Source organism: Mesoplodon densirostris, chromosome 18 (assembly GCF_025265405.1).
Source record: "Mesoplodon densirostris isolate mMesDen1 chromosome 18, mMesDen1 primary haplotype, whole genome shotgun sequence".
In the NCBI taxonomy this organism is placed as follows: Eukaryota; Metazoa; Chordata; class Mammalia; order Artiodactyla; family Ziphiidae; genus Mesoplodon; species Mesoplodon densirostris.
In genome coordinates, this window is record NC_082678.1 from 60737675 (window position 1) to 60760952 (window position 23278).

General features: G+C 51.7%; 1 protein-coding gene across 3 annotated transcripts in view; it reads left to right on the forward strand.

The window, feature by feature from the left end:
* Nucleotides 1-23278, forward strand: part of CUEDC1 (CUE domain containing 1) — a 74889-nt gene that overhangs the window by 17674 nt on the left and 33937 nt on the right. Inside the window, exon 2 of one of the 3 annotated variants that reach the window (XM_060082168.1) lies at nucleotides 7249-7322. The exons of the other annotated variants lie outside the window; for them this stretch is intronic. The gene's annotated coding sequence lies outside the window, so the exon portion shown is untranslated. The remainder of the gene's footprint in view (nucleotides 1-7248; nucleotides 7323-23278) is intronic. 3 annotated transcript variants of the gene reach the window in all.

Below are 23278 nucleotides of genomic sequence, written 5' to 3' on the forward strand. Positions count from 1 at the left end.
TTTGTCCGGTGGAGTTTCTGGAACCTGCCTTATCTGCCCCTGTGTGATGTGCCGTTAGAAGCTTGTTCCTCGAAGTCGGGTCCCCAGACCAGCAGCACCCACGCCACCGGGTGAGAAGTGGAGAGTCTTGGGCCCCACCTCGGGCTGCCTAAGTCAGTCTGCATTTTAACAAGAGGCCCAGGTGGTCTGTGGGCACGCAAAAGCCTGAGGAGTGCCTTGCTAGGAGACTGCTCGCCGAGGGGGACAACTGCGGGGGTGGCCTCATTTGAGTGGCACAGATGCCCGTCTTTGCAGAGCGCTTTAGGACAGTGCTTCTCAAACTCTGAGGTGAAGGACAGGTGGTTTATTTCATTCTTTGGGGGACGGATATGTGGCCCGATGAGCATGACCCTCTGCACAAGTCTTAACTGGTCTATGTGCTTTCCCTATTCAAAGAGGCAAGTCTGCCGTCGCATGCTTGAATGTGGTAGCAATATCAAATTGCTAGAAACGTCTCTAAATCCTTACTTACTCTCTTTTCCTGTGTGTATCTTGCCAAGGACCCACGACTAACAGTTTCTGAATGGTCTGCAGACCTGCTTTAAGTGGCCCCATCTTTGGGTCACATAGACTTGGGTTTGGTTCTGTCACTTAACTTGCTGTGTGTTCTTGGGCAGCTGTTTAGCCTCTCTGAGTCTTAATTTTGTCATCTGTAAGTCAGAGATAATAATGCCTTTGCCTCATAGGGCTGGAGTTAGGGTTAAATGAGGTAAGCGTGGGTGAAGCACAGCATGCGTGCTTGGTAATACCGGCTGTCAGTTGTGGGCAGCAGAAGCAGCAGCAGCAGCGGCATTGTTACTGTTTGCTGTCTTGGAGCTTCTGAAAATGAGGACAGTGGCTCCAGTTAAGGAATACCATTGCTTTCAGACAGACAGCTGTCTTTAAAAGTGTAGAAAATTAGCTTGGAACAGAAACTTTCTTCCCCCTGTGAATTTCTGATAGTTTGGGGCTGCTGGTAATGTATTTTCCTCTATGTGAATCCAAGCAAAACCAAGGATCAGAATTGGGACAATGTTGGAACTTGTTTTGCAGCGGTGGAAAGAAGTCATAAGCAGTGGGTAGGAAATCCCTTATCACCCGCAGGGCCGGACTGTTAACTCTTCCCTCTCCTCCCCCACAGTGTATCTCTTGGATACCCTCTCCCAAGCAGGCCGGGTGGATTTTCAGTGCTAAGTTGCCTAATTCTAAACTGCCCGTGCATCGTCTCTTTGCGGAGAAATTCAGCTTCCCGCTTGGATGTGTCATCAGAACAAGGAGGTGAAGTGAAACAGTAGAGGACTCCAGTTAGAAGGTCTGTGTTCTGGAGTCAACTTAGCAAGCATTGATTGGGGTATCACCTCGCTGGCCCATGTGTGTTAACCTCTTTTTGGGTTCCAGACCCCTCTGATAATCTAAAGAGAACTTTGACACCCTCCTTCACCCTGAGGAGTGTATGCACACCCAAACACATTAAATTGTGCATTTGATGTCGTTGGGGGGAGATCCCTGGACCTCATTGAAACCTCAAGGACCCTTGGCTAAGAAGCTCCACAAGGCTTGTTACTAGTGTACTAGAATATCCAAGTGGCAGGTTTTGGAGTCAGGGTGCAGGGGTCTGAATCGTTCCTCTGCTGCTTGCTGGCTTGTTGAACTTGGGTAAATTAATTATCTCCTCTAAGCCTCAGTCTCCCCATCTGTAAAGTCGGGACAAGGATAGTACTTACCTCATAGGGTAGTTGTGAAATTAGATGAGGTAATATTTGTCAAATGCCTATGTTGCATTATTACCGTTTAGCTTACAGAATGCCCCATTGCCCTCTGGAGGAATCCCACCTTGGTAGCAAGAAGGTGTGCCGTGCTTTTTTGAGAGCAAACAGTATTTGGACTGAGACCATGAGGCTCTCCTTTGGATGGGTGGGGAGTGGCCCCCTGACATACCTCTGGGAGATTTGGAGAGTTGGACAGCTTTGGAGCAAGGCTTCTAGAAGCCCTTGGCGGCCCAGATGCTCCCGTTCAGTCATTTCCATGTGCCATTGTTGGTTTTGGCTCCAGGCTGAAGATCCCTGCCTCTGGAGCTTCCCTGAAACTAGACGCCCGACCCAGAGGAGCAGGGAGGAGGAGGGGAAGGAAGAACAGAGAAGCAGGCTTTTTTTTCTCTCCTTAATTAACTCTGGCTCTTTTGCTCCCTGGGCTTTTGGGCTCTCGCAGCCCCAGCAATTAGTGGGAGTGTTAACTGGGGTCAGGGCAGAGGCCGGCCTTCAGGGAACTCCTGGGGACAGTACTGGGGAGAAGGAAGTGCCTCTCCGGCAGGTGTGAGGGCTTCGCCTCTGGCCACCTGGGCCGCTGCCCCCTTTTAGCTGAGCCACCCCCAGTTCCAGCCCCACGTTCGGGCTCAGCTGTCCCGGGAGAATAGCGAGGAGCTAAAGGATTCCAAACCTCGGCCCCCACCTACCGGGCCTTAATTACATCAACGCACAAAGCCGGGGTTGCTGCCTAGCCTGTCCTGGTGAACAATCGCATCCTGTTCTCACGGCCTCTTCTCCCCCAGCTGTGCCTCTCTTTCATCTCGGCCTCTTTCCCAGGGACGCGGGGCTCGTTCCCAGGAGGCCAGAATCTGGGTTCTAACCTTCTTCTTCCCTAGTCTCGCTGGTTTTGTTTACTCCTTTCTCCCTTTCCCTTTCCCCTCCGGTTCAGGAGCCCCATCCTATGTTCCTGAGGCTGCCCCATCCAGTCCTGTTTTAGAGTGTGTGGGTGAAGGGCTTGGAAAACAAGGCATGTGTCTGTTTTTGCTTCTAATTTGCATGTTGTCATGAGAGAGAAGCAAAATGCCCCCGCTTTATAATGACGCCACTAGTCATAATGACACCTTCCATTTGTTTAGAATTTGATAGTCTTAGAAATACCATCGCATGCATTTCTCGTGGATCCGCACACGTTTTGATGCATTAGCGAGGATGGGTACCTCCTCAATTAGCTTACACCTAATTTAGGGGAGTGAAGCGGCTTGGCACCAGCCCCATGGCTAGGAAGCCACAGAACAGGGACAAAACCCGGGTCTGGACCCGGGCGCTTCCTACCTCCTTGGCTTCCTGAGTGTGGGCCTTTTTCAGTCCACCCCAGGGTCTCAGCAGAAACGCCTTGGGCAGGAGGATGTCTGGGGCCCACCCCCGCCCCGCCCCGTCAGTGATGGTGCACTTGCGCTCCTTGCCGTGATGCGCTGTGAGCTGCGAGTGAGGGGCCCCTGAGAACTGGCATTTCTGGTCTCTCCGCTGGACTCTGCCCCTCCCCCAGCTTCAAGGGACGAGGACATCTTTTTTTCCTATTTTACTGTTGCTATTCCAGATACTTAGGTCTTTAAAAGCTCCAGAGGGCTTCCCTGGTGGTGCAGTGGTTAAGAATCCTCCTGCCAACGCAGGGGACATGGGTTTGAGCCCTGATCCGGGAAGATCCCACACGCCACGGAGCAGCTAAGCCCGTGTGCCACAACTACTGAGCCTGCGCTCTAGAGCCCGCGAGCCACAACTACTGAAGCCCGCATGCCACAGCTACTGAGCCTGCACTCTAGAGCCCGTGAGCCGCAACTGCTGAGCCCACGAGCCACAACTACTGAAGCCTGCATGCCTAGAGCATGCAACAAGAGAAGCCACCACAATGAGAAGCCCGCGCACTGCAATGAAGAGTGACCCCTGCTCGCTGCAACTAGAGAAAGCCCGCGAGCAGCAACGAAGACCCAACGCAGCCAAAAAAAAAAAAAAAGAAAAGAAAAAAAAAACTCCAGAGAAGGAGCTTCTCTAGTCCTGTCCACATTCCACTGTCTCCTGGCCCTGGCCCGCAGCCCAGGCAACTGACCCTGTGATGGAGACGTCTCAGTAAGCAGGACCTGTGGAAGCCGCTTTCTGGACCTGGGCTTCCCTGCCCAACTGGGTGACAGGCCTGCAGCCCATCCACAAGGCAGCAAAGCACAGGCGGCTGGGTGACTGCCAGGCCCCTGGGAGGATCTTTGCTTGCAGAACCCAGCCTGGTTCAGGCGGCACAGCCCCTGTAATTAGTGTTGTTTTGGCGACAGCTGGTGCTGTTCCTTCACTTTAAACCTCTTCCCTCCTTCACATTTGCACAGGGCTTAGGGACCTGCCATTCCCCCTCCAGCCGGCATTCCCAGGAGGCTCCTGAGCCCCATATGGTGAAGCTCAGCTCTCTTCTGTCCTTGTGCTGGTGGGGCTTCGCAGCACAGGCAGGAATCCTCCTCGGCGGGAGTCTCGAGGGACACTGGAGCCTGCAGTGGCAGCTGTCTGCTGCCCCCAGCGCGGGGCAGGGCACCCAACTGCACGCCTTCAGTGGCACCGTTCACCAGAGTCCTTTAGAGCACTTCAGGGGTTAAGGGGCTTTCTATTATGTTCCCTGGAGAATTCCAGCCCCTTGGGAAGGGTCCCCCACTGGCCCGCTGGCCCAGGCCTGAGCACCATAGCCCCGTGGCCTTGGACTGCAGACGTGCCTGTTCCATCTCATTGCTGTGAGCTGCCTCGCCTGGGCTGTGCCCTCTCTGCAAGTCTTCATCCTGACTCCTCAGACACACGGACTTTAGTCAGAATGTGCTCCTCTTGTAAATCAAGTGTCCTTCAATTAAAAAAAACCAATGTGCTCCTTTGGCCCCTGTGTAGTTTACATTCTATATTACTTTCCAGAAAAACTGGAAAATGCTTAATTTCCAACAAAAATGATCATTCTGATCATTTAAATGGTGCCACCAGTAACATTTGATTGTATTTCCCTCTGCTCTTTATTTTAATGTGCAGAGATTCTTAAAAAAATTAGTTGTAATCCTACTGATTACATACTTCTGTATGTGGCTTTTTCATGTAACACTGTAGAATGAGCATTCTTAGTGAAATGGTGTGGTTTTAAAACATTTTCACTGGCTACACTGTTGCTTCCTTGGGCATCCCCTGTTGTTGTTGCTGTTCCCCCCCACCTCCAGTTTGTCTTTATTTTAAGCCTCAGAACTTCACGGAGCGGGATGGTCAGGAGCCACTGTAGGGGTTGTGTGGGTGTAATATTAATCCAGAGCTGCCAGGGTGCTGGGAGGAGGGGCCTGGGGCCCAGTGGGACGGAGGCTCCCAGCATGGCCTCTTTGGCCCTTGGTGCCGTAGTCCTTGAACGGCCCCTGGCTGTTTCAGGAAGCCTCCACGACTTATGCAGGGGTGAGGCGGTGGAGCACAGGTTCAGGTTGGCCCTCAGGACCCATGGGCACATAAGTTGAGTTTCATTTCCAGCCTTGGGCCTGGCACGGTGGCCCAGGTGCCGGGAACATGGAGCTGTGCCTCAGCTCTGTGTCCTTCCTTGAGCTGTTGGGTTTTTGGACCCTAGCTGTATCCCACAGCCGGGCCTTCCCCTGAAGGCTCCTGTACTCACCCTGGAGTCGTCAGGTGCATTTCACCCTCCCCTCAAGGGCCTGGGGACCGCAGGGGTCTGGGCTTAGACACCTGAATGTCAGGACAGACACCAACCTTTTCTCCCAGTATCTCTCTCTTTTTTTTTTTTTTTTTTGCGGTATGCGGGCCTCTCACTGTTGTGGCCTCTCCTGCTGCGGAGCACAGGCTCCGGACACACAGGCTTAGCAGCCATGGCTCACGGCCCCAGCCGCTCCACGGCATGTGGGATCTTCCCAGACCGGGGCACGAACCTGTGTCCCCTGCATCGGCAGGCGGATTCTCAACCACTGCGCCACCAGGGAAGCCCTCCCAGTATCTCTTAACTACACTTCTGATGAGGATGATGATTAATAACAATGCTAACAAGCATCAGCCTTTGTCCTTGGAGACCCAAAGCCACTTTCAGTTCTGTTGATTTATACCCTTTTCCCTTTCTTGTGAAAGGGTAAGTTGAGGCATCTAGAGATTTAAGTTTTGAGCTTGGCTTCCGATCCTGACTCTGTCCTCTGTAAGTTCCATTACTTATCCACTGAGCCTCAGTCTCCTCATCTGTACAATGAAAGCAGTGATGCCTGACTTGCAAAGTTGACGTGAGGATCAAATTAGAGTATTTCTGTAAAATTCTCTGGCACATAATAGGTGCCCAGTCAGTGTTGGGTTGTTGATGTTGTTTAGGGTCACAGAATGCACGACCCTCAAAGCCGGAGCGACTTGCCCGTCCAGCCCCTTCCCAGCTCATGTTTCCCTGGAGTCCCTTCAACTGTGCACTTACCTAGCCAGCTCCAGGCAGGAAGCTTTCCTGCTTGGCTGATCAGAGGAGGCAGGCTGACCAGAGGTGCAGTTGTTTTCAGCTTCTTCTGGATGGGACACGGTGCCAGGTCGGGCCATGCCCTCCTACACCCCGCCAATCTGAGTGAAAGTAACTAGGACCCTTTCCTTCTGGCTTTTGTCTTAGACGGTGTTGAGAAGGCAACTCCACAGGAATGCAGGGCGCAGTGTCATGATTAACTTGCTGGTGTTCCTTTGTGGCCACGCTTGTCTGCAGGCTCTTGCTAGATCACCCCTACCTGCCTCACCCACCACCGCCAGAAAACAACACCATGAAGCCAAAGAGAGAGTCATCTGACGACAAACTCGGTTCTGGGTCCTTGTGCCCCAGTCTGAGGGCATATAGTTGACTGTCTACTTCCAGGAGGCAGTGAGCTCTAGCTTGGCTAGACAGAGCCAGCCTTTGAGACTTCCAGAGAAGAATCTTATAAACTTGCCAGCCATCTGCCCAAGACCTTGAGTTTTGGGTCCCATTCCTCCTGAGACCGTGAAGCAGTTACACTGGCATCACCTGGGGGCTAGTTGAAAATGCAGAATCTCAGGCCTCATGCTGACCCTACTGAGTCAGAACTTGCATTTTAGCAAGACCCCTAGGAGATTTGTGTGCACATTAAAGGTTGAGAAGCAAGGATTTAGAGCACAGTTAGAGTCACATTTAGAGTCACAGGTGCACATTAGAATCACCTGGAGAGCTGTAAAAAATGTACTGATTCCCTCGGGCCTAGTCCACACCACTGAATCAGAGTCACTGGGGATAAGATCTGGGCACTGGTATTTTTAAAAAAGGAAAAAACTTTCCTTAGGTGATTCTAGTGTGTGACAGGAGTGGAGAACTGATTTAGACAGACCCCTGTCTTTGGGATGGATAGTCCTGAATGAGATGATTATGATGGTAATAGTTGCTATTTACTGAGCTCCTACTCTGCATGAAAGGCTTTATTCTTATCTAGAATCTTCTTTTTAAACCCGAAAGGTGCCGGTTCTCTCACTGTCTTGCATATGAGAAAACTGAGGCTCGGAGAGGTGAAGATAGGTGCCTGAGGCCACGTAAGTATGTTAGGGCTGGAACTGCCTGCGTGGAGGCTTCTTTTGCCATTACTTCACTGTAGCTGAAGCTCATAATGGTTTCGAAGGGCCTGGTTCTCATTGGAAAATCTGACAGGGGATTCTTTTCTGGCTCAGTTTCAATGATACCTTCAGACTGTGTGGTTTTAGGATCATTCAGTTTGAGGAAAAGCACAGCAGCTTTTATCCTTCAGATCTGTGCGTCTCTCAGAATGAGGGGACAAGTTGCAAAGGAATGATGGAAAAATCTTAAGGACAAGGAGGTATTTCCAAAGGTCACAGAGAACCCGACCCAGCTCTGTTTATGTTAAGCTAGCTTTGTGGGTTTGAGCGGGTGCCTTTATCCCTGTGGACTCAGACTCCACCCCTCCCCCAAGACAAGCTAGGGGAGGACTTGCTGCTCTTTCCAGTTCTAAGATAAAAGTGGGGAAACTAAGGCATTGGCCAGAGTGAGCCGAACTGTGGACCCTCAGAGCATCTGGGAGGCAGTGCCGGGGCTGGGGCCGTGTGTGGGGAGGCATGGAAGGCACAGCAGAGGGGAGCATCTGTGCCCCAGCATGGCACCCCCGAGGCCTGAGCCTGCCGAGAAACCCGGCGAGGAGCAAAGAGAATGGGCAAGATGCTGAGAAACAGCCCTTTTTCTTTCTGTGTCTTGAACCACGTCCAAACCTAACTTCTAAGTTCGAATAAGGATTTGAAACTCAGCCTGGGGCTCCCACGGACGCTAAATCCAGGTTGCTGCGTGTGTCTTCCTTATAAAGTCATGGACTGTCTGCGTTTGGGGAATGGAATGAGTGAGGGGGAATGTCTCACTGCTTTCTTCCGTCGCTTTTCCTCTCAAGAAACACAGCACCCTGTTCTTCACACAGGCCTCTGGTGCATTGCGCTGCGCGGTTGATCCCTGCACCCATGCTGTGGGGCTTGGAAGGGTGCGTGGGGCGACCCCCCTCTATCGTGGGGGAAACACAGGCCCACAGATGCCAAGTGAGAGCCCTGCTGTCCCGAGGCAAATTAGGGGCAGAGCCTGGCCTTGCATCCAGGTCTTAGGACTACAAGGCCAGCAACCCTTTTCTTCTACCAACACTTCCCTAGGGATCCCCTTCCTGGCCTCCCGGGGAACTGTCATGCTTTTTATGAAAAATTGTGTAACCAATCAACAACTCCATTCTCTTTATTCAAAATTTCAAATAATACAAATGGCCTGAGACTTCCCTGGTGGTCCAGAGGCTAAGACCCCATGCTCCCAAGGCAGGGGGCCCTGGATCGATCCCTGGTCAGGGAGCTAGATCCCGCATGCTGCAACTAAGAGTCCGCATGCCGTAACTAAAGATCCTGCGTGCCACAACAAGGACCCGGTGCCGCCAAATAAATAAATAAATAAATAAATATTAAAAATGAAAAAAATAAAACAAATGGCCCCCCTTCCACCACCCCTTCTCCCCATCCCCTACCACTCCTCAGAGGTAACCACTGATGAGTGTTTGACGTGAGTCCTCCCAGCCCTTTTTAAAATATACCTTTTGCATGTGTCACTGATGGATTATTGTAACCCCTAACCACCTTGCTTGCTTTACTTGCCAGCTGTGTATATGCACGTGTGGAGAAAGCAAACATTCTAATATTGCCTTCAGCAAGATAAAACCAGGTTGTAAATCAGCTGGACTGGTGATCTAGAGCAGGGATTCTCCAACAGGGATGTGCATGGGAATCAACCGTAGATTTTGCTAGAATGCAGATTCTGATTCAGTAGGTATGGAGTAGGCCCTGGGATCCTGCATTTCTAATAAGGTCCCAGTTGGTACAGATGCCGCCAGTCGGAGGCCGCACTTTGAATAGGGAGGGTTTAGAGCACGGGCTCTGGAACTGAACAGACCCACTGGGCCTTTAATCTCTAGCCGACGGAGCTGGGCAAGTGTGTAAGCTTTCTGTGCTTATAAATCGAGGAATAAGAATGACACCTTACCAATAGGATTGATGTGAAGACAAAATGAACTGGGGCCTGTGAAGCACCTAGTCCAGTGCCTGGCACATAGTAAGTGCTCAGTAAATATCAGTTACTAGTACCATGTGGAAACAGAGACCGTCAAGTTGTCCAAGCCAAACAGAAGACACTTGCTGGTTGGCTACTATTTGGTGCTGTTCGTGCCGTGCACTTCTCTGTTATTCATTTAATGTTATCATCATCACATCAGGATTTTTTTTTTTTTTTTTTTTTTGGCTGTGTTGGGTCTTCGTTGCTGCGCGCGGGCTTTCTCTAGTTGTGGCGAGCGGGGGCTACTCTTCGTTGGGTGCGTGGTCTTCTCATTGCGGTGGCTTCTCTTGTTGCGGAGCACGGACTCTAGGCATGCGGGCTTCAGTAGTTGTGGCTCACGGGCTCTACAGCGCAGGCTCAGTAGGTGTGGCGCACGGGCTTAGTTGCTCTGCAGCACATGGGATCTTCCCAGACCAGGGCTCAAACCCGTGTCTCCTGCATTGGCAGGTGGATTCTTAACAACTGTGCCACCAGGGAAGCCCCACATCAGGATTTTTAATATGTCTCATATGGTATTATTCCCATTTGCTTATGGGGAAGCTGGGTCTCAGGGAGTTTGGGTGACTTAACCAGATCCACACAGCTAAGAAGTAGCAGAAATAAACTTACACCCTGGGTCCAGGTCGAATGCTTGTCATATGCACTGCAGCTGCCTTCTCTTGATAACCTATTACTCTCATGGCCCAGTGGGTGGTGTGGAAGCTACAGCCTCTGAGTGTGGCTCCAGGGAAGTAAAGACACAGGCTTCAAACTTTTTTTGCTCCCACACCTGCCAAAAGAATTTTGAAAAACTGTATCTCCTTACACATTTAAAACTTCACATATAAAATTTTTTTCTCATAACTTTAAGCAGAGCGTATTTCCAGGCTTATTTTGTCAAAGCCTAGAACGGCAAACTCAGCCCATACAGTTATGGAAAATGTCTGCCGTAATTCCAAACTGGCAAAGCTGGACCTCGTTGTTAGACCATCAGCCAAATCATGCTTTGTGTTGGAAAAACTCTGACTCCGTTTTTTGATTCAGATAAATGTGTTAAACAGGTGTCCCTGTGTCAGCTTCCTTCCTTCCTAATTCTAAAATAAACAGATGGGTAGATAAGCTAGAGAAGGTCTTGGTAAAATAAGGCTGCTCCCTTCTCAATATCCATCCTCAGGAGACTCCTCCCAGGAGTCCCTGCATTCTTTTTTTTTTTTTTTTTTTTTGCGGTACGTGGGCCTCACTGTTGTGGCCTCTCCTGTTGCAGAGCACAGGCTCCGGACGCGCAGGCCCAGCGGCCATGGCTCACGGGCCCAGCCGCTCCGCGGCATGTGGGATCTTCCCAGACCGGGGCACGAACCTGTGTCCCCTGCATCGGCAGGCGGACTCTCAACCACTGCGCCACCAGGGAAGCCCAAGTCCGTGCATTCTTGAGTTGTCCCTTTGTTTGGTGGCTTTTACCAGGGCAAAGCACCAGGGTAAAGTTGGGTGGCTGGGGGAATGGACCTTTCTTCGGGGAAGTGTTGAGAAGGGCCACCTCGAAAGAGAGCTGGTGGGTTCCGATGGTTCCCAGCACATTGGTATGTGGAAGGACACCACGGGGAAGTGGAGGTTTTGGAAATTGATTCCCTGAAGGCCAACCATGTCAGGAAGTCCCCGAGTTTCCCAGGTGTACCTTGATGGGCAGACCATTGAACCAGATGCCTCCTGGAGATGCTGCCTAGGCTTTTGCTCTGTGAACATCACATCGCTCAACCCAGAGCCTGTGGATCTCTGTGAATCTTTGGAGCTGGGACTGAGCCTGTTCCTCCCGTGGGCTCCCTGATGACAACCCTGGACCTTGCCCCACGTTTCTTCCCAGTTCCTCTCTCTCAGCGAGGTAGTGGGGGACTCACACTATACTGATGAATGGCAGAGAGGTAAACTGAGGCCCAGACCTGGTGAGTGACTTAATGGCCACAGAGCAGTCCACGCACCCCACCAAGAAAGCTGGCTGGCCTTCCCAGGGGAGGTATCACAAGTCAAACAAGCCTTGGGCGTGTCAGGAGAGCTGGTCCTCAGAGTCCATCCCCTGCTTCAGTGCAACTCGCTTGCATTCTCTCCTCCTCGGCATCTCTGTCTGTGAAATGGGCTGATGTGGCAGGCGTTTAGCCTAGTGTTCACAGGCTTTGAAGTTGGGCAAACTTGTATCTGAATCCTGGCTTTGCTATTTACTAGCTGCATGACCTTGGGCAAGTTACTTACCTCTCTGTGCCTGTCTCCACATGGGTAAATGGGAATAAGAATAATGTCTCCCTCATGGGGCGGTTGAGGGGATACAGGAGACAGTGGCTAGTTAGCATGCTCAGGAAATATTCTTGCTGTTGCTACGCTTGTTTCTTGTTCCTCGTAGGAATTATGAAAAAGACCGAGTGGAGTGAAGGCCTGGTTGAGACTCTCCAAGTTTGCCTCCCCAGGATGGCAAACACGTGCAAAGAGATGCTTCATAAATGTCACCTGATAAAGGGTGACACCCCTGCCACTTGCTGAGCCAGCCGCTGGCCTCCTGCCTTCCTGCTGCCGCAGGGCACAAGGCTGCCCCTTACTGCTCCCTGCTTTTCCTCGCAGCCTGATGGCCCCACCCCGTGGGGACCTGTTGGAAACTCTGCTGCCCGCCTGCTGTGCTGTGCCCTTCCCGGGGGGACGGGCCACGGGCACTCGGCTCTCTTGCCTTCTGTTTGAAAGCTGTCCTGGCTCGATTTCTCGAGGGCCTCTCCCGGCAAATGTTTTGGAAGCACAGTCTTGTCTCCACCCCGTAGGAATTTTGTCATCTTTTCTAACAAACTTCCAGCTGCAAGTTACTCCCTTCCCCTCCTCCTCCTCTGGCCCACAGAAGTAAATAATGAAACAAAGCAAAGCTCCAGTCTACCTTGGGCTCTGGCCCTTTCAAGGAATCCCTTTGTCAAGCAAAGAATCCTTTTGTAAAGTGAATAATGATTCACTTCGGACTTCAGTTTGGGTTTTTTTTGTTCAGGGTCTCTCTCAAGAGTGGGGACCAGGCTAATGTGTAGGCCTGGGGGCTGGGGGGGTGGTGCGCCTCCCTCTCTACCTACTGAAAGGGCTTCCGGTTTGGCTGCTGCCTTCTGATTACCTGTAATCCTTCCGATGTCTTCCTGTCAGGGCTCTGGCCTGACGACATGGATCACACTGGCCCAGAAGGTGGTGATGGTTTGTGTTTCTCGCTCTGTTTTGCTTCGCCCATCGTGTCTCCATGGAAACAGGCGCAGCCTTTCTGTTGCCCTTGCTTTGGGCAAATTGATGCCTGCAGACTGGGGAGGTTTCCTTGCTCTCCACCCTCTTCCCCTCTTTGGGATCAAAGGGGAAGGTGGGAACTGCACAGGGAGACTTGCAGTGGCCTGGAGCTCCCAGGTTGGGGGAGCCATAGTCAGTCCTCCAGCTGGGGACCCGTGCCTGGGCTTGGCCTGTGTGGTGGAGCCTCGTGCGTCACGAGGCCATGCGTGGAGCGAGTGCGCCTTGGTTTATAGACACTCAGCCCCCTCGGGCCCCCCTCCCCCACCCCGTACTCACAGCACAGAGGCAGATGCTGGCCACTTGGGGCGGGAAGCTGGTGGGAGAGCTGGCACCTGCTGATCCTCTGGTAGGAACTCTGCATGAGGCCTTTAACCTTTCCAGGCCTTGGTTTTTGAACCTCTTTGATACTGTGACCCCTTTTACCCTAAGGAAGCCCCACATCTGGGTAAACTGCAAAATCATTGCCATATGATTGTTCTATGGTAAATAGTAAATTCTGTGTTTGACTCAAACCAGTGAGTTGCCTGGTTTGAAATGAAACTTCAGAATTGGGAGCCTCTCTTTAGACTAGACTGAGCATTTTGCATGTGATCCAGGCCCCCAGGTGCCCCCTCCTCCTGCCCAGGGTGTCCTGCATTCCCGGGCTGATCACGGCAGGGAGACTGCTGTTCCAGGTCAAGGCAAAAGTGTTGGCCGGAGCAGCCCAGGGCGACAGCAGATGTGCTCTGTGTCCTCACGGACCCCCAGCAGCTCGGTAGCAAGTAGGCGAGGGTGGCCCACGCAGGACCGGGCTTCCTGAGCAGTTTTCTGCCTGAGCGGCTTGCCTGCCACGCTTCCTGTGGTCATCTCGGCCACTGCTGGCTCGACAAGCTGTGTCATCCAACAGAAACAGTAGGCTTTTATCACTCAGTACCACGCTCGTGCCAGCCTTACTTGTTGATCAAATACGCCAACTCCACGCTTCATTTCAATATCGGAACTCTCCACCCATCTGCTTGTCAGATTTAGCAAAGGATGTGTTTAACCTCAGATTTGTGTTGTCCAAAAGCCTCCCTTGAGACTGGAGCTGGAGTCAAGATGTCTGAGGGGAACTCCGAGTGCGTCAGGTGATGCTCTCGTGGTGATAGAGGTCAGGCGGTCCAGTCTCCTGCTGCAGAACAGGCACTCTCTGGAGGGATGCGCTGTTCAGGGGTCTCTCCTGGGAAGTGCTCTTTCTAACACCTCTTTACAGTCAAGAAAGTTTCTTCTGGAGTCTCACCTAAATCCCATTTTATTTGGTCTGCCTTTAAGAAAGAGAACAAAGAGCAGGTAGCCTTAATGCTTTACCCAAAGACCCTTACATCCACTCAGCCTTGGCCAAACACACCTGATTTGGGAGGCTTGCCTCCCTGCCCTCTCTTGTCCCAGCAGAACAGTGCCCGGGTTTCCTGTTGGCAAGACGAGGAGACTGGCAGCTGCCTCACTGGGTTGGTGTGAAAATTAAATCCCGTGGGGACGCACGTCACCAAGTGCCTGGCGTGTGGTCCATTTTCAATCATTCCGGTTAACTCTGAGTGCATTTCCTCTCCTGCCTACTTTTATGCCACCCAGGGTCCCCGCTTCTCCTCATAGCCTGTGCTGAATGAAGCCCTCTGGGCTGGTGGGACATCCTCTCACTAGCCCAGAGCAAAAAGGCCCTGGATGGCACCATCCCTGTCCCTGTTTCTAAACTGACCTCCGGGAGCTCCCAGTTGGGACTGCTAACTCCCGGGCTCTCCCAGGGGCTGCAGCAGGGTCCCTGGCACCTCACGGAGAGAGGCCTTCACCAATTGCTTCTGCTCCCGTGGGCAGCAGCCTGAATCTCTGCTTCGTCCGAAGGGTGACCCCCAAGCCACAGGAGCAAGGACTGCAGGGGGAGCTCTTTTCTCCAGGTTTTACTCGTTTCTCTTTTCCCTTTGAACCACAGGTACCATGGCAGAGTGGTTGAGAGCAGCGACTCTGGAGCCAAACTGCCTGGGTTCTCACCCAGTTCTGCCACCGTGGCTGCCCTTCCCTCCCTGTGTCTCAGGCTTCTCTGTGGCACATAGGCAGCGCTAAAGAAAATATTTGCTATCATTTCCCTAGAGTTTTGAAAAGTGTGCCGTTGTTTGATTTAAAATTTCCTCCCCTCCCTTTCTCCTGATCAGCATAAATGTACAGGCAGACCTCAGAAATGTTGTAGGTTCGGTTCCAGACCGCCACAATAAAGTGAATATCGCAGCAAAGTGAGTCACACACGTTTTTTGGTTTCCTAGTGCATATAAAAATTGTGTTTACACTATACCGTGGTCTATTAAGTGTGTAATAGCATTATGTCTTTAAAAAAACAATGTACATGCCTTAATTAAAAAATACTTCACTGAGAAAAAAATGCTAACCATCATCTGAGCCTTCAGTCAGTCACCGTTGTAACATCAAAGATCACTGATCACAGATCACCATCTCAAATATAATAATAATGAAAAAGTTTGAAATATGGTGAGAATTACCAAAATGTGACACCGAGACACAAACTGAGCCAGTGCTGCTGGAAAAATGGCACCAGTAGACGTGCTCGATGCAGGGTTGCCACAAACCTTCAATTTGTAAAACACTCAGCATCTGTAAAGTGCGATCACGTGAATGGCCGTGAAACGAGGTCTGCGTGTACGTATTGCTTACCTGCTTTATGCTGGGCACTGAACCAGGCGTTGGGGACAGAGAGCTGAATGCGACCCAGAAACGCCTGCTCGGCCAGGGCCACCACCTGGCACATCGGTACCTTTGATATCATGTGACTAGTACTGCCGTCTTGATGGTGCCGCCCAGGCCGTGTGGGGGAGAGCCAAGGAGTGCATCTGGGAAGGCTTCCTGGAGGAGGAGGTCTCTGTTCTGAACCCTAACATTGCAGTTGGTCAGGGTGAGGCTCTTAGGGCCGAGGCGTTAAGAGCTCAGGACTAGGGAAAAGTGCTGCGATGGTATGGTGGCCAGAGGAAGGAGCAGCCCAGGACTCGGCCACGCGTGGCTGAAGCAGCAGGTCCCTGGAGGACTGGTCAACCTGTGGGAAGAGGAGGTTATCTCCTCTCCAGGACCAGATTTCTGGAGTGGGGAGCAGAAAGGAAGGGCACCTCAATATTGACGTTGCTTCTCGCCTCCAGCTTGTCTCTGAGCTCCCTTGATGTTTTCCCTGCGGCCACTGTCCCTCCCTCCCCCTCTTTTAGATAATAATTTGCCGTTCACCTCTGAGATAGTCTATCTATCCCAGATACACTGGGAGCGGCCCAGAATACCCCTGAGCCTCTTTTTTTTTTTTTTTTTTTTGCGGTACGCGGGCCTCCCACCGCTGTGGCCTCTCCCGTTGCGGAGCACAGGCTCCGGACGCGCAGGCTCCGGACGCGCAGGCTCAGCGGCCATGGCTCACGGGCCCAGCCGCTCCGCGGCATGTGGGATCTTCCCGGACCGGGGCACGAACCCGTGTCCCCTGCATCGGCAGGCGGACTCTCAACCACTGCGCCACCAGGAAAGACCCCCTGAGCCTCTTTGACTTGCTTGGGGTTTGGGGGACGAGGATTGTGTGCACCGCAGGAGATTCTGGTTCAGTAGCGGGCCCTGGACCTCTGCCTTTCAGAAGCTCCCTGAGACCCTGCTAGACCCCTCCACCTGAGAATCCTGGCTTCAGGGATGCCCGAGTACCTTTAGGGTTTCCACACTGAGGCGCCAATGGATCTCCCCTGCCCAATCTCCTTGTACTTCCTCTTACAAAGTGGCATTGTTGTTGTTTGTTTTTAATCTGTCCTTTTATTCTTCCGACGGTGATCTCTATCATCTTGTTTTTTGGCTTCACTTACTTTTTAAAAAGGTATTATTAGATAGTGGAACTGGGGCACAAGGAAGTAAACGTTGTCCAAGGTCATGGAGAAGCCAGAACCTGCCTTACAGAGTCCACGGTGTCTTCAGCCTGCTGAGCGTCTTGCTGGGCAGAGGGCCTAAGGGTCTCGAGCCCCGGGTGTTCGAAGAAGCGGCGTAGGGGTCTGCTCCTCAGACACTGCGGTGTCTTCTTGCCTCCCTCCACTGGGTTGCAGGCTGGCACAGTCACGACCACTGTTCCCAGTTGCTCTGCCCGCCTGCCTGGACATCTGTTCTCCTAACAATATCTACCCATAAATCCTGTCCCTGACTCCAGGGTGGCTTAGCTGGGGGACAACGAAGCCTGTGACCGGCAGTCAAGCCTTTCCCATGGCTGCACAAGGGCGCGTCCACACCTGTGTGTGCTTACCGGCGGCACCAACACCTGCCTCTCAGGCCACAGTTTTGTGTGCGCAGCGGTCTCCGGGGCTGCAGTTGGAAGGGCTCCTCACAGAGCCCTTTCTGCTGTAACCCACGCTATTATAATTCTTGTTCTTTTTATCTTGTGTATCCTGGCACACAGTAGGTCCTCCCTAAGTGTTTTTTGTCTGCCAGTGAATGAATGAGTGAATCATTAGAAGTCCGTGTGTGAATGTCACTGGGGTGTCTGTGAATGAAACACACCCAGTTTGCCTGGTACATGCAGAACACCCCCTGGGTGGCATGGGGGCGCTGAAGAAGTGTCCCTCCCTGAGTGTGCCCTGAGGTCCGATAGAGGGAGGCAGCAAATGATGACGTGCCCCCTTGCCCATCATGACGGCCACTCAGTGCTCTCTCCCGTCTTCGAGGCCACCAGACCGCTTTGAGTGCTGTGGCTGATCTGGAAGAGAAAAGGGGATCAATATTGGCCGAAGTTTCCAGAAACTGCCTCATGGAAAAGGGGAACCTGAGAGGGGCTTGAAAGCTGGACAGGCCTTGTTTATGAGGACAGAGGAGAGGTGCAGGCGGCCGTGCTCTGTGGTCCCTGAACCAGTGGCATCGGGGGTAGAGCCCAGCAGTGGGTGTTTGACAAGCCCTGCAGGTGACCCTGATGCTCGCTGAGTGTGGTGACGGCTGATGCAGAAAAAGGAAGGGGTCTGATCTTTACACAAGAGACCGAGGGGCTGGGAAGCGACCTGGCGTGTTTTAGATGAGTTCTTCTGTTGGCAGCACAGAGAAAAGACAGGAGGGAGACGGGCTGACCAGCCAGGAGGCATCAAGGGAAGCAGGCTTGGGATGCTGAGGACCCCAGCTGGATTGGGGGTGGCCGTGGGAGCAGAGAGCAAAGCCAAGTGGTCCTATGACAGGAGAGTAGACAAGCCTGGTGACACATTTGATCTCGTGCCACGCTCTCAGAGCGCTCTTTTCTTGAAAATTTTTAAAAATGATTTGTCCCCTATCACATTGTTATATGCTAATTGTGGAAAATACAAGAAAGAGAAAGGGGGGTACAGAATTCCACCACCATCCAGGACAACTATTGATACATTGGAGTATTTCCTTCTGCTTCTTTTTCCTATGCATCTTTCCTTTATGTAGTTGAAAGCATACCATATGTATCAGTTTGCATCCTGCATCCTTTGCTTAACAAAGTATCATAAGCATTTCCTGACGTGCTCTGAGGCTGTCTCTTTTTGTTGTTGACAGGAGTGCCCTAAGATGGGCAGGGTGGCACCGGTAAGGAAGCAGTGACTAAGGCTCAGGGAGAAAAGGAGACTTGTTCCATGAACTTCAGATAGTAGGGAAGTCTGAAGTTAAACAGCCTGGGTTGTGCAGCTCATAAATTACAAGGAACAAAAGGGATGAACGGGGAACCTGTAGATTAAAATAGACTTTAAAGACAACGTGCAAGACTTAAGTATAGCGTTCAGGCATGCACATTTGAGGGTTAAGGAATGCAAGGAAGTGATTACCATGCACACAGTTTGTGGCACGTGGAGAGGGTTTTGGAGCACCTGGCAGAGTTTCATTTCTTGACATGAGTGGTTGAAAGGTGTTTGCCTTATGATAATTCATTAAACTTACATGTATTTTGTGCAGTTTTCGGTATCTGTTTTATTTTTTAAAAAAGGTTGAAAGGAGAAAGGAGCTTGCTCAAGGATCTGTGTGGCAGAGTCAGAACCGGAACCCCTGTTCACCGGTCCTCCCTTGGGCTTCATTTCCAGCTGTTCCCACCCTTTGTGGGTTGTCTGCCCACCCACCTCCCAGCCCCTAGCCCCCAATCTGCAGCTTGCAGGAAAAACTGCAGATTTACAGCTCATTTTGGTTGACTTTCAGGGCCAAGCTGAGACAGCCTGGGGGGAGGACAGGGATTCCCCTTTGACTCAAATGGGGAAATTCTTGAGGAGATCAGTTAAGTCAGGAGTGAAGCTGTCTCAGCCATTTCTGTCATTGTGTGCGGTGTGTGTGTTGCAGGGGCAGGAGTTGCCTTGACAGTTTCTTGAGATACAGGCTCAAGCACCCAGGCTTCTGTGTGCTTTCAGACTCCCTTTTCATTCATTTCCTTAGCCTGGTGCATTGGGTTCCTGGAAGCAAATGTTTTCTTTTTTTAATAAGCACTATCCCTCCCGTACCCCATCACCACACACCCTGCCTCAGCTGCCCTCTTCCTCTGACTCCTTCCCAGAAGCCCAAGGAGGCAATGCAAGGGCCACCATGGGGCACACCCAGGAGAGGGGACAACGGATGAGCCCTGCCGATGCTAAGCACCCCCTTCGTCCTGGCAGGGCAAGCGGGAGAGACTTTTCTGAATCAGGTCCTTGAGCCCAGGGCCCTGAAGGTTCTGAAACCAGACTTGGGCTCCTAGCTAGATTCCTGCTTCTCCCTGCCTGGGTGTCAAGTTTCACCATGGGAACCGGGCCAAAGCTTTGATCTTGGAAGAGGCCAAGGACACCAGTGGGGAGTGGGCCTAGTACTCACCCCAGCTCTGCCTGCCCAGGAGAAGGGGGTCTTTGCACTTACCTGCCCTTCCCAGAAGGTTGTGGAAGGGCTTTTCTGTTGGGGATCAAGTGCCCACAGTCCTTGGTTCCCCCGAGATCATTGTAACGAAGCCCCCCAATTACGGTACACCAGGACTTCATGCTGCTGAGGAGGGGGGCTCCCCGTAGGTTCTGGAACAGCACTGTCCGATAGAACTTCCTGTGATGTTGGAAATGTTCTAATATATGTGCTGTTCAACGTGATGGCCACTGAACACTTGAAATGTGGTCGTGTGACCGAGGAACCGATTTTAAATTTTATTAGTTTTAAATAATTAAAATTTAAATTTATCTGGCCACACGTGACTAGTGGCTACCTTCTTGGGCAGTACAGTTCTGGAAGGAGCGCATGTCTGAGAAGGCTACACTGCCTGCTCCCCTCTTGCCTCTGCGCACACATACACACATTACACATTTCAGGAAGGCCCTGGATACAATGTCCTTTTTTTAAAGAAAAAAATTAATTAATTAATTAATTTTTGGCTGCGTTGGGTCTTCGTCGCTGCGTGCTTTCTCTAGTTGCGGTGAGCGGGGGCTACTCTTTGTTGTGGTGCGCGGGCTTCTTATTGCGGTGGCTTCCCTTGTTGCGGACCATGGGCTCTAGGCGTGCAGGCTTCAGTAGTTGTGGCGCGCAGGCTCAGTAGTTGTGGCGCACGGGCTTAGCAGCTCCGCGGCATGTGGGATCTTCCCGGACCGGGGCATGAACCCGTGTCCCCGGCATCGGCAGGCGGACTCTCAACCACTGCGCCACCAGGGAAGCCCTATGGGTATATTTTTTGAGCAAGGTGGGTGGTGGGGTGAAGGTGCCTTAAGGTCTTCACCAGCTGAGTGGGTCCTCTTATCCCCCTCTCGCCCTCACTTCCCCACTGGCTAGCACCTGGGGATGCTGTGTGATGTTTGTTGAACGAACGAGTGAAGAAGTGGTTTCTGCCTGCCGGAGCGCCCTCCAGCACAGAGCTCTGCTCATCCTCTCTCTCTCCTCCTCTTCCTTTCGCCCTGCAGTGCAGGCCAGCCATCTCTCCTCTCCCAGCTCCTATCCAAGGCTCTCAAGATGTACGCTCCATGTTCTGGCACACTAACCTTTCCTAATAGCTGTTTCCTAGTGTATCATAACTCAACCGTTACAAATGTCCCACAGAGTATCCCTGCACGGCCATCCCCGTGGCATGTGTGACTCTGCAGACCATATGAACATTCCTCATCAACAGGGCTGTCATTGTCCCCTGGCCTCCTCCATGCAGATGGCGAAAGAGCCCCTCCGTGCAGGCAGGGTTTCCTGTGTGCCGTTGGCCCTCTCCCTGCATAGCCCAAGGAGAGCCCCCTTCTGCCCGGTGAGTCTCAGTCTCTTCTACAACCCAGTGCCTCATCCTGCCTGATTTGTGTCTTTATTTATTTTCATTGTGATAAAATGAACATAACATACCATTGTAACTATTTTTAAGTGGCAATTCAGCGACATTAAGTGCACATACAATGTTGTGCAGTCATTAAAACTGTCCATTTCCAGAACTTGTTCTTCATCCCAAACAGGAACTCTGTGCCCGTTAAACGATCTCTGTACATTCCCCTGTCCCCCCAGTCCCTGGGAAACTCTGCTCTAATTTCTGTCTCTAAGAAGTTGCCTGTTCTAGGTGCCTCATAAAAGTGGAATCATACAGTGTCTGTCCTTTTGTGTCCGGCTTATATCACTTAGCATGTTTTCAGGGTTCATCCCTGTTATAGCATGTATCAGAATTTCATTCCTTTTTGGGGCTGAATAATATTCCATGGTTCCATATGTATAGACTACATTTTGTTCATTCATCCGGTGACAGACACTTGGGTGCTTTCTACCTTTGGGCTATAGTGATAATGTTGCTATGAACACTGGTGTTCAGATATCTGCATCCCTGCCTTCCCTTCTTTTGGGAATATACCTGGGAGTGGAACTGCGTTATCGTACGGTAATTCTGTGTTTAACTTTTCGAGGAACCACCAAACTGTTTTCCACAGCGGTACATTTTATGTCACAGCGTACCTTTTAAAATAATTCTTAATTTTTAACTAGAAAAACAATGCATGTTTGTTATAAAAACTTCAAAGGATGCAGAGGTACATGAAGTAACGATGCAGCCCTCCCTTTTAGACAACTGCTACTTAGTGTTTGCTGTGTATCCACTTGGACCCCTCCCTGTACATCTCCAAATATACAAGCATAAACTCAGACATTTCAACAAAAGTAGTGCACGGGACACCTGGCCCTGCCACTTGGTTTTCTTCCATGTCATCCCATGTTGCACCTGAAGTTCTCGGCTGTGTGCCTCTCCGTTCTGTGGATGCACCTTGTGTCATGTATCGGTTCCTGGGTAGTGAGAGACAATTTTCACAAACCCTATGCACTCACAGCTTTGCACACGTCGGCTGCCAGAGCTGACCTTGGCACTGGGGAGGCCATACGGCCCAGAACCACCTTCCACATCAGTCTCAGCTTTTCCCAAGTTGCTCTACGCTTGGGGCAGCTAAACTAGCTGAGCTGTGTTTTGTGAAGGAGGGCCACCCACCTGGCCTTATCGAGCTGCAGCCTGGCGCGGTACACCCTCCCCTCTGGGAATTCTGGGAGTCAGCCTCCTTTGAAGTGAGGAGGTAACTTAGAGCTGGGCAGAGAGGTGAGCTGCGGCTGGAGAGAGAGATGAGTCCAGACTCTCACAGCATGGGGCAGGCGGGGTTTCTCTTCGGGGCTCTGAGAAGGAGCCTGTGGGACCATCAAGGCGTGCTGTGCCCTCACACACTTGGAAAGACCCAGCTTAGGCCTGGCAAAAGGCCACCTTTCAAGCCAAGGACCAGCCTATCTTTTGCCAGCACCTTTTTCTGCAGAGCCCCAGGCAGCTGGTGGGAGAGTACAAAGAGGCCTGGAAAATCCACAAACTGCATAATCAGCCCCTGCATCTTGGACGCTTGACTCTGTTTATTGCTTCCTGTCCCCGAAAGCCCTTTACAAACAGAGGGGCTTTGAGGCGGGGGGGAGCTGGACCTGGTGGGTGGCCTGCCCCTGCCAGACGTCCCACAACTCTGGGAGCCGGCAGCTTCCCTAAACCAGTCCACTTTCCTTTCCACTTCCCTCTGCCACCCCCAAAGGGAACAGGGGGTTGTCCGAGAGTGTGAGAGGGCCCTAATCGACAAAGGACAAGGGTCTCATTTCTACCAATTTCCTTGAAGGCCTGGAGGTTGAGCTCTAATGAGGTGCAGGAGGGCAACAGGGTAAAACCTTAGCCTCTGGCTGACCCCTGCGAGGTGGGGAGGGGAACAGGGGGTCTGTTCCCTGGGATCTAGGGACGGTCCTGTTCCAAGGGCCGTGGGACTCGCTCAAAGCTGTTTTATTCTTGTTTGTATTACATTTTTTTTTCTTTTTGGCCATGCTGCGTGACTTGCGAGATCTTAGTTGCCCAACCAGGAACTGAACCCGCGTCCTTGGCAGTGAGAGTTCAGAGTCCTAACCACTGGATCACCAGGGAATTCCCTGTATTACATTTTTAAAAAAATAAATTTATTTATTTTTTGTTTATTAATTTTTGGCTGGGTCTTCGTTGCTGCGTGCGGGCTTTCTCTAGTTGCGGCGAGCGGGGGCTACTCTTCCGTTGCGGTGCGCGGGCTTCTCATTGCAGTGGCTTCTCTTGTTGCGGAGCACGGGCTCTAGGTGCGCGGGCTCAGTAGTTGTGGCTCAGGGTCTCTAGAGCGCAGGCTCAGTATTGGTGGCGCACGGGCTTAGTTGCTCCGCGACATGTGGGATCTTCCTGCACCAG